The sequence below is a fragment of the Pinus tabuliformis genome, chromosome X (assembly GCF_031772625.1).
Source record: "Pinus tabuliformis cultivar Carrire ecotype Pingquan chromosome X, CPIR1, whole genome shotgun sequence".
NCBI classification, from domain to species: domain Eukaryota; kingdom Viridiplantae; phylum Streptophyta; class Pinopsida; order Pinales; family Pinaceae; genus Pinus; species Pinus tabuliformis.
The window spans coordinates 870,369,569-870,377,518 of NC_142308.1; positions in this window are offsets into that span (position 1 = coordinate 870,369,569).

A 7,950-nucleotide genomic window follows, 5' to 3' on the forward strand; every position below is an offset into this window, starting at 1 on the left:
GCCATAGTGCTACCAGATGGAGCACTAACGACAGATGCCGAAGCTAACAGGCCCACTATTAGCACACTCAAGGGAGTAGGGTTAACTTGGCAGCACTTCCTAGCGAGGCACTCCAACTGCTGTAAGATGGGGTGATCGCAGAGCTGAGGGCCTGCGAACAACGTGCTTTGCAGGTGATCAGTTAGCAGATCATTAACAATACTCAAATGGTTGTACATCAAGATTCTGCAATTGCCACTACAAACGACGTGACCGATAAGAACAAGCGCATAGTCCAGGTCGTGGAGGAAGCATGCCGAATGGTCCCAAAGTTGGCCATTCCTATGAATGAGATGGTAGATGTGCGCATTCACAAACTCGCTACAGGGGTGCGTGATGCCCATACAAAATTGGCAAAGGTTTAGTTGGAGCTGAACCTCCAAATTGTAGAATTATAGTTGAGGGCCTAGCCTTCAACTCCACTAGAATTCAAGGAGAAGCGCGTGACTACTATCACAAAGGCACTAGCAGTAGTAGAAAGTGTAGTGGTAGACTGCACAATGCTTTTTGAACAGTCGTTCGAAGTATTAACCAGCCTACAAGAAGACCCTACTGCACAGAGGCTGGAAACAGAGGTGTGGGCACTGCAGCAGTGCTACGATGAGGTAAAAGGGACAACCCATACTGTTTCCGTCACACAAAGACTTGCAAAGTTGTAGGAGGCCAAGGCACTGAAGAAGTTGGTAGATGCAGCTCAGCACAAAGAGGTAGTTTTGAAGGTGCGCTTGATGCCTTGGTTGGACAAGGCCTACTAGATCATGACCTCCATTGAAGGCAAGCTGGCTAGTCTACAGAAGACTCAATAGAGGTTGCACGCTGACAGTGCAGGGCCAGCAACAGAGCAGTTGGTCAAAGAAATAAAGCAGGTGGTCGTGCAGTGCACAATCAAGGTAGCAATCGTACAGGTCAAGCTGGGGGGTCTTCACGCTAAGATATTCAAGCCTGCAGAGTGAATCGAGAGCGAGTCACCATGTTTGTGTTGGGGGCCTGTTGGGAATGGGTTCCCCTAAGAACCCTTTTTGGGGCTAAAAGCCCATGTTTTGGGGCAGAAGGCCCAAATTTTGTAATAAAAATGTAAAGCCTCCGCATTTTGTGGTTGCGGAGCACAAAGAGGTCAAAGGGTTGTCTGCCCTTGTTTTGTGAAGTCTCATGTCGGTTGTAGAGATCTACCCATGGTCCGCAGACCATGGGATTGTATAAAAAGGGAGTCTTAGAAGAGTCTAAGGGAGTATCGGTAATGGTAAGATGGATTTTGGGGTAATAAGTTCTAAGTGTTCTCGGGTCTTAGTGTAGATAGAGGCTCTATAGCTGAGTGCATAGAGGCCTAGGGTGGAAGTGTGCAGTTGAGTGCGTGGACCCCTGGATCTGTGTGCGCAGGGAAAATAGAGTCTGTACTGAACTTGAGATCTCAATAAAGAGAATTATTCTGCAATCAAAGTGTATTTTTTCTCTGTTTAATATATTTGATTATATTATGTTACGACCTGGGTTTACATTATAATTCTTATTTGATGCGTGAATGTATCTGATTATATCTGTTAGTTGAACACAAGCAAGAGTAATGGATTACACAAAGGTAATTATAAATGCATGGTAGATTAGGTAACCCTTAAGATAACTTGGGAACTTATATAGTAACTTAGTCACAGAGGCATGTAAGTGCCTAGACCTCGGGTTAGGGCTGCACGGAGATCAGTCGAGTACCTTCGCAGAGGTACTAAAGGATAGAAGAGAAGGAACATCGATAAGCCCTAAAGTCTTATCGATCTACACGAAGGCAGGATCAAGAAGTATAGACTGACATCATGACCATCTCAAGGAGCGGAAACTTGGTTCCTGCATCCCCCCATACTTCTCCCAGTGAGACTTTGGTCCATGATCTGTGGGCTGATGCTGAAAGGGCTAGTAGTGTAGGGATTTGCTTGGCTGACTAATGCTGAACCTAGGTCAGGGCCCATCAAGCCAAAAAATGGTTCCTTCGGTGGGACTAGGATCTGCATGAGAGATGTGTGATTTCATATCATTGGAATCAAACTAAGAAATAAATTGAAACCTAGTTGGATAGAAAGATCCACGAATTCACAGCGCAAGAAAGCAAGAACCCGCAATTGATGAAAGAACAGTGGTTGGACAGATACCTATACAAAGAAATACACGAAATCTTCTTCTGTTCCTTCCTGATTGAGTTATATGAGTGGATCACGAAGTTGGTAGACGGTCAAGGAAGGTGGAGGCTTGACAAGCTGATTGTTTGGACACCAGAGCTAGTACAGAGGTTAGAAGCTTCTGAAGATAATATCGCGCGTGCTGTCGAACATTGGCTCGACCATATCATAGGAGGATTTGTGAACGATTTCACGGTTGATACCTCTATCAGTTACAACAAAGCAGAGCACTACTTCTTCAAAGGACCACAAGGTAAGTATTTGAAATCACCGAATACTTGGATTAATATGCTCGTGTGTGAACAATGGGTTATGCAGTTACCTTGGTTTTTGGAGCTACGCGAAGTGGAAAACCTTTCAGGGACGCATGAAGAAAAGGTCCTGAGTATAACCCACTGATTGGACTCCCTTTAAGTGACGATGAAGGGACACCACAGATTTCTCCCCTGAGCGCTAGTTAATTGATAAGACTAGGGTTCCCACAAATACCTACACTGCATCTGCCCTCATCACATCCATCCACACCACCTCCATCCTCGCCTCCACTGCTCACCCCATCACCCACACCACCGCCTCCTCCACTATTCAATATGGTGAACTCCGTAAAACTATTTGTATTCAAAGGCATAGGGAATGAGGACTTGGACCAATTTTGGTTCATCATAAAGGCTCTATGGGAAGCTCAGGGTGTTGCGGATGATCACATGAAGAAGGAGATGTTGGTTAGTGCTTTACAGGATCGCACGCTAACCAGATACACCAAGTACTCTAATGACAACCAGGCAGCTACGCTGGCAAAGATCTAGACCGTGCTGAATAAGGAATTTAGTAGGCCTAAGTTTGAAGTGCAGTCGATCGTGGGATTCAAGGAAATCACGATGAAACTAGGTGAGACCCCTTGGGAGTTAGATCAGAGATTGAAGTGTAAAATCCGCAAAGCTAACATGAATTTGATGGATGGGCAACACTACAGGTGGTTCGTGGCTTCGCTCCTGCCTCACCTGAGGGTTGAACTGTCACAAAAAAAGATTACGAATCAGGTGGAGGCCTTGGAGATTGCAATGTGACTGCACGAAATGCCAATGCAAGATACAAATCTAGGGATTCAATAGATTCATGCATAGTTGCAAAACCTTTGTCTCGAAATGCAAAGTCTGAAGTAGGACAAAACTGCTCGGATGGAGATACGCGAAGAGGTTTGGTGCATAAAATGCAAAGGTTAGGGGCATGAGAAGGATCACTGCGCAGTGTTCAGGAACTATGTTGCAACAGGATGACCAATGCCTCTACGACCAGAGACCATGACAGGTCCTGCGCTATGGTATGCTATATCTCAAGTAACAGGGAAACATATGACTCATAATTTCCATTTGCTACAGAAATTTGTACAAACACCGCAACAAATGTTCTGCAATTTCTGTCAATTAGTAGGCCATGACGAGCGCAATTGTTGAAGTTATGAATTGATGATGGATAGGACACCTGCATACAAAATGAAGACATAAACGCAACCTCCAGACCAAGGAATTGGGGGAACAAAAGGTGAGTATCAGGGGCGCTACCGAGGCCGAGGACAACTGATTTTTCACAATTGTGGAGGCCCAGGACACTACGCGAGGGACTGTCTGAATCCAACGCGATTGTCATGTTGCTATTGTACTCAGTTTGACCATGTGACTTAGGATTGCCAAATATTGTTAGCTAAGATTCATGAAAATGGGTCCCAGCCTCCGCAGCCAATGCAAAACCTCCAGATGATGAGGGCTAAGCCTCGCAAGGAAGGCCCTAAGGTAAACATTATGCTATGGATCAGAACCATGACTGGGGAGGATAAAGGGAAGTAGCCTGCAGAAGGTGTATTGGTCCACAGAGCACTGGAAAATCAAACTGGGTTTGAGCACGCAAAAGAAACATTTATGGAAGCAAAGAAAAGCTTCACTAAGGCCTCTACCTCCAGAAGTCAGGAGAAACTAGTTGAAGAAATGGACCCGTCCATGCTTACCATGTTCTTGGAGACCTGCATGAAGCTGTTCCATGACAGTAAGGTTGTGAAGGGCCTACAGGAGTTGATCAATTGGTGCACTGGTAAGGATAGTGCTACTAGTGAACCGCAAGTGATGAAGAAGCTTGGAAAGCATAAGGCAAGGACCGTTTGATAGATGGGACTCTCCACGTAGATAGGGGAATATGAAATGGACAAGGTTATCCTGGATCTGGGGTCCGACGCGAATGTTTTTCCAAAACAGACTTGGGAGAGAATGGGGATACCTACGCTCCAGTGGTCTTCGGTAGAGTTAAGGATGGTGAATCAATAGGAAACTATCCCAATGGGGAGGCTACAAGGGGTCATAGTTGTTATAGACATTTTTGTGCCTTATAGCTCTAAGCATGAAATGTCCATAATCCAAGGGATCCAAAGTCCCTAAAAGTGTTGTTCCTGCCCCTAAAGGAACAAGGTCAACCAATGACAACTTCTCCTAGAAGTTCTCCACCAAAAACTACTCAGAAACAGTCAAATCAGGATCAATTCAAGTGCTCCACTAGTTGCCTGCGTTGCAAAGCACCCAAATACACTGCCTAGGTGCGTTGCAACGCACTTGAATGCACTACCCAGGTGCGTTGAGCGGGAAATGACAAGTGGCAGAGTCATTCAACGAGGTGGAGAGACAATGGAAGCTTCCAGAATCTTCTCCAATGACACTTGCCTCACTGAATTCGACCAGTGATGAGTAAGAGGCTCTCAGTCTCCAAGTGGAAGCAAGAACTGATAGAGCGAAGCCACAAGTCAAAACATAAGCTGACTCATCCTCTCTGCTTACATCTATATATGGATCCCTCATCCCAGAGATCCAGGAGGCTGGAATTTTGTACTTTGCAGAGAATTGTTGTTGGTTTGAGATTGAGATTAGTGCATTGGGTGATTTATGCTTTGTTGGAGGTGAGGAAGGGATTCCTTTGCTGGGAGGTAGATGCTAGATCGGGACTCACTTGGTTGTATCTCCTCTTGGACTTTCTTATCATATCAATAAAACTATTTGAGTTTCTCCTACATGCTGTGTATCCATGATGTTTTGTTATATTTGCATGTTTAGCTTAATCTGATCCTAAGTTTTTTATGAATGTAAATCTATATCTTCGTGTAGTTTCTCTCTTCTGTGATCTTGCAGGAATTTGGTGAAGTTGGGCTGGTAAGGGAGCAGGGAGCTGGGAGCTATTGAAGAGAGGAGCGATTGGATCAACAAACTAGCGCAATACACAGGTTAGTTTATCCTTCCTCTTCGTTTACATTTCATAAAGAAGAATACTCAAGTAGTTTTCCTTGTTTGTTGCTAAGGCACTGTCACACCTTAGAGTGGGATAGGGGCGTTCTAAATAGATACTTTTCCCAACAACAAATTGGCGACTCCACTGGGGAACGTATCTAGTTAGTTTATTTGTGTTTCTATCGTTGTTCTTCTCATAAACTTAGGAGTGGCGAATCGAACTGCATTTGCCATTTACAAATGCAAAGTAGAGATCTGCTACTCTAGTCCATTCACTAGGCCTGTTTATGATCTGAACAGCTGATCCAAAAATGCTCTAATTACCCTTTGTGATAGCTCTTAGTCCTCCTTTAAATCATCCCTCTAATTGTACCTTACTGATAGCTTTTATCCGGCCAAAAACCATAGATTAAACTGCAAACCGTGACCCATAACCCAGAGAAAATTCTTGTTTCTGCTTCAGCGCAGGCTCTGTGAAGAGGTTCTGCATTTCAACGCAGGTCCCGAGAGGGCCACCTACACTGCAATTCAGTTTCTCTGTGCAACAGGTGCACTGATCAGCCTTTGCCCTGTGCAGCTGTGGTTCTTTGCTTCATTTTGTTCAGTTTTATCTCTGATTTTTGCAGCCTGTTATCAGTGTGTGTACCTATCTGAAAACCCCTTTTCTTTGCCTTAATTCCGCCTCAGTTGTATAAAAGAAACTGTATTTGTTTTTGTGTATTTGTTACATCATTTGCAGTTTCCCATTACAAAAGTAAACTAGTCATACTGTCGCCCTTAGATCTAGACCTGTCGTAAGTGTCGTTTTGATCTTAGGAGAAAGTTTGTTTGCTGTTGACAGTTGATTGTGCTTTTACTTTTGTCTTTTGGTTTGAATTTGTCAATTTCTAGTGTCGAAACAAGTGTTTACTTCAAAATCATAAAGTGTCGTAATCGTCTTTTTGATTTCAAAAAGAAACTTGTTTGTGTTTTCACTTGAAATCGAATTCAAATTTGTACAACAACTTTCTTTTTAGGCATCAATATTAAGAAAGTGAAAACAAATACATGCACAAGTGCATTTGCATTTTGACAGTTTGTATGGTTTGATTTAGGAAAAGTGCATTTACAGTGTGCTCTATGCTCTTTGAGAAAAGATTGTGTCTTTCTTTTCCCCTTGTAGCTAGGATTTTCATTGTTGAAAAGAGATAAAAGCTTGCTTATCATCTTTAGACTGCATTTAGGAATTGTATCTACATCTCATGGTGATCCAAAAAGGCAAACTTCTAAGAAAGATCAACCTAAAATAAATTGAATGAACTTAACAACGCATTGGAACTTAACGCACAACATAGAGGTCTAGGCTAGAGACGTGTTCCGGCATCGTAAAGCCTGGTAACTGTTGTCCTCACTGTTGGTTGGGTGATTCCTCCACTGTGAGACGATAAGTGCCAGTACGGATTGTGCTCCCACGTACCGTCGAGTATATATTGGGAGACCCCTATAGGCATAAAACCTTTATCCATAGGAAGCTGTGTTGGTCGCCCTACTGATTGCAATGCACTGAACACAGCATTCGGGAAGATTGACCGCCCGTACCTTAAAAAGTATTCTGCGGTTTTGCAATTGGTTTGGCACACCCTCTACCTAGAACTCCAGAGCAGTCCCTTTCGTTCTTTTTTAGACTCCTTAACGGAAAAGGTCCATCTGAGCACTTGTCACTTCAGGCTCATTAAAAATCGAAGGAGACTAGAGTCATCTTTTGTTTTTTCTCGACTCTTAAAAACTGAAAAAACAAGTTGTGTCTAAAGCGTCTAAAATTCATTTAATTCAGAAACATATTTCCCCTTTCTTATTTTAGTTGATCAAGTAATCCGCAATTGTGGAAGAAAGTCAATTGAAACCCCGTCGTTCGCAGAGTCTTACGAGTCAACCGTCTTTGTCTCCGGAATCAAAAACAGTACGGACAAAGCAAACTTGTTTAACCGGCTCGAAATATCCTATTAAAGTTAGAACAAGTGTTCCAACAACATCCGAGATTCCGGTTACTCCAAACATTTCTGGAAACCCTACCTCTACAGAAGAAGTTCAACAGCCACAAAGGGACAGTGATACTGATCCTAGTCTGAGAGCAAACACTTGTGTTACTGAACCAGTTCCATCTGCAACCGGTTCGGAGAGTCTTGCTCCTCAAACATATGTCGCTGTCGATTCAACCCCTTCTTCGGCACCAGAAATATTTTACGGACCTGACGGTCTTCCCCTTCCACCTAGTTTGATTGCGATAGAGGAAATTGTAGAAGATCCGCAAGCAAGTACTCCAACGCATTTTGGAGTCGAGGTCACTCTATTTCCTTCAACATCAGAAGTTAGTCTACCACCAGTGGAAGTTCCTGTAGAACCGCTGGGTAATATTTTGGATAGACTCAAAATGTCTGAACAACCGTCAACATCTAGGACTGTGTCGACTGACACAGCGACAGCAGAACTCCCTGCCGTCACTG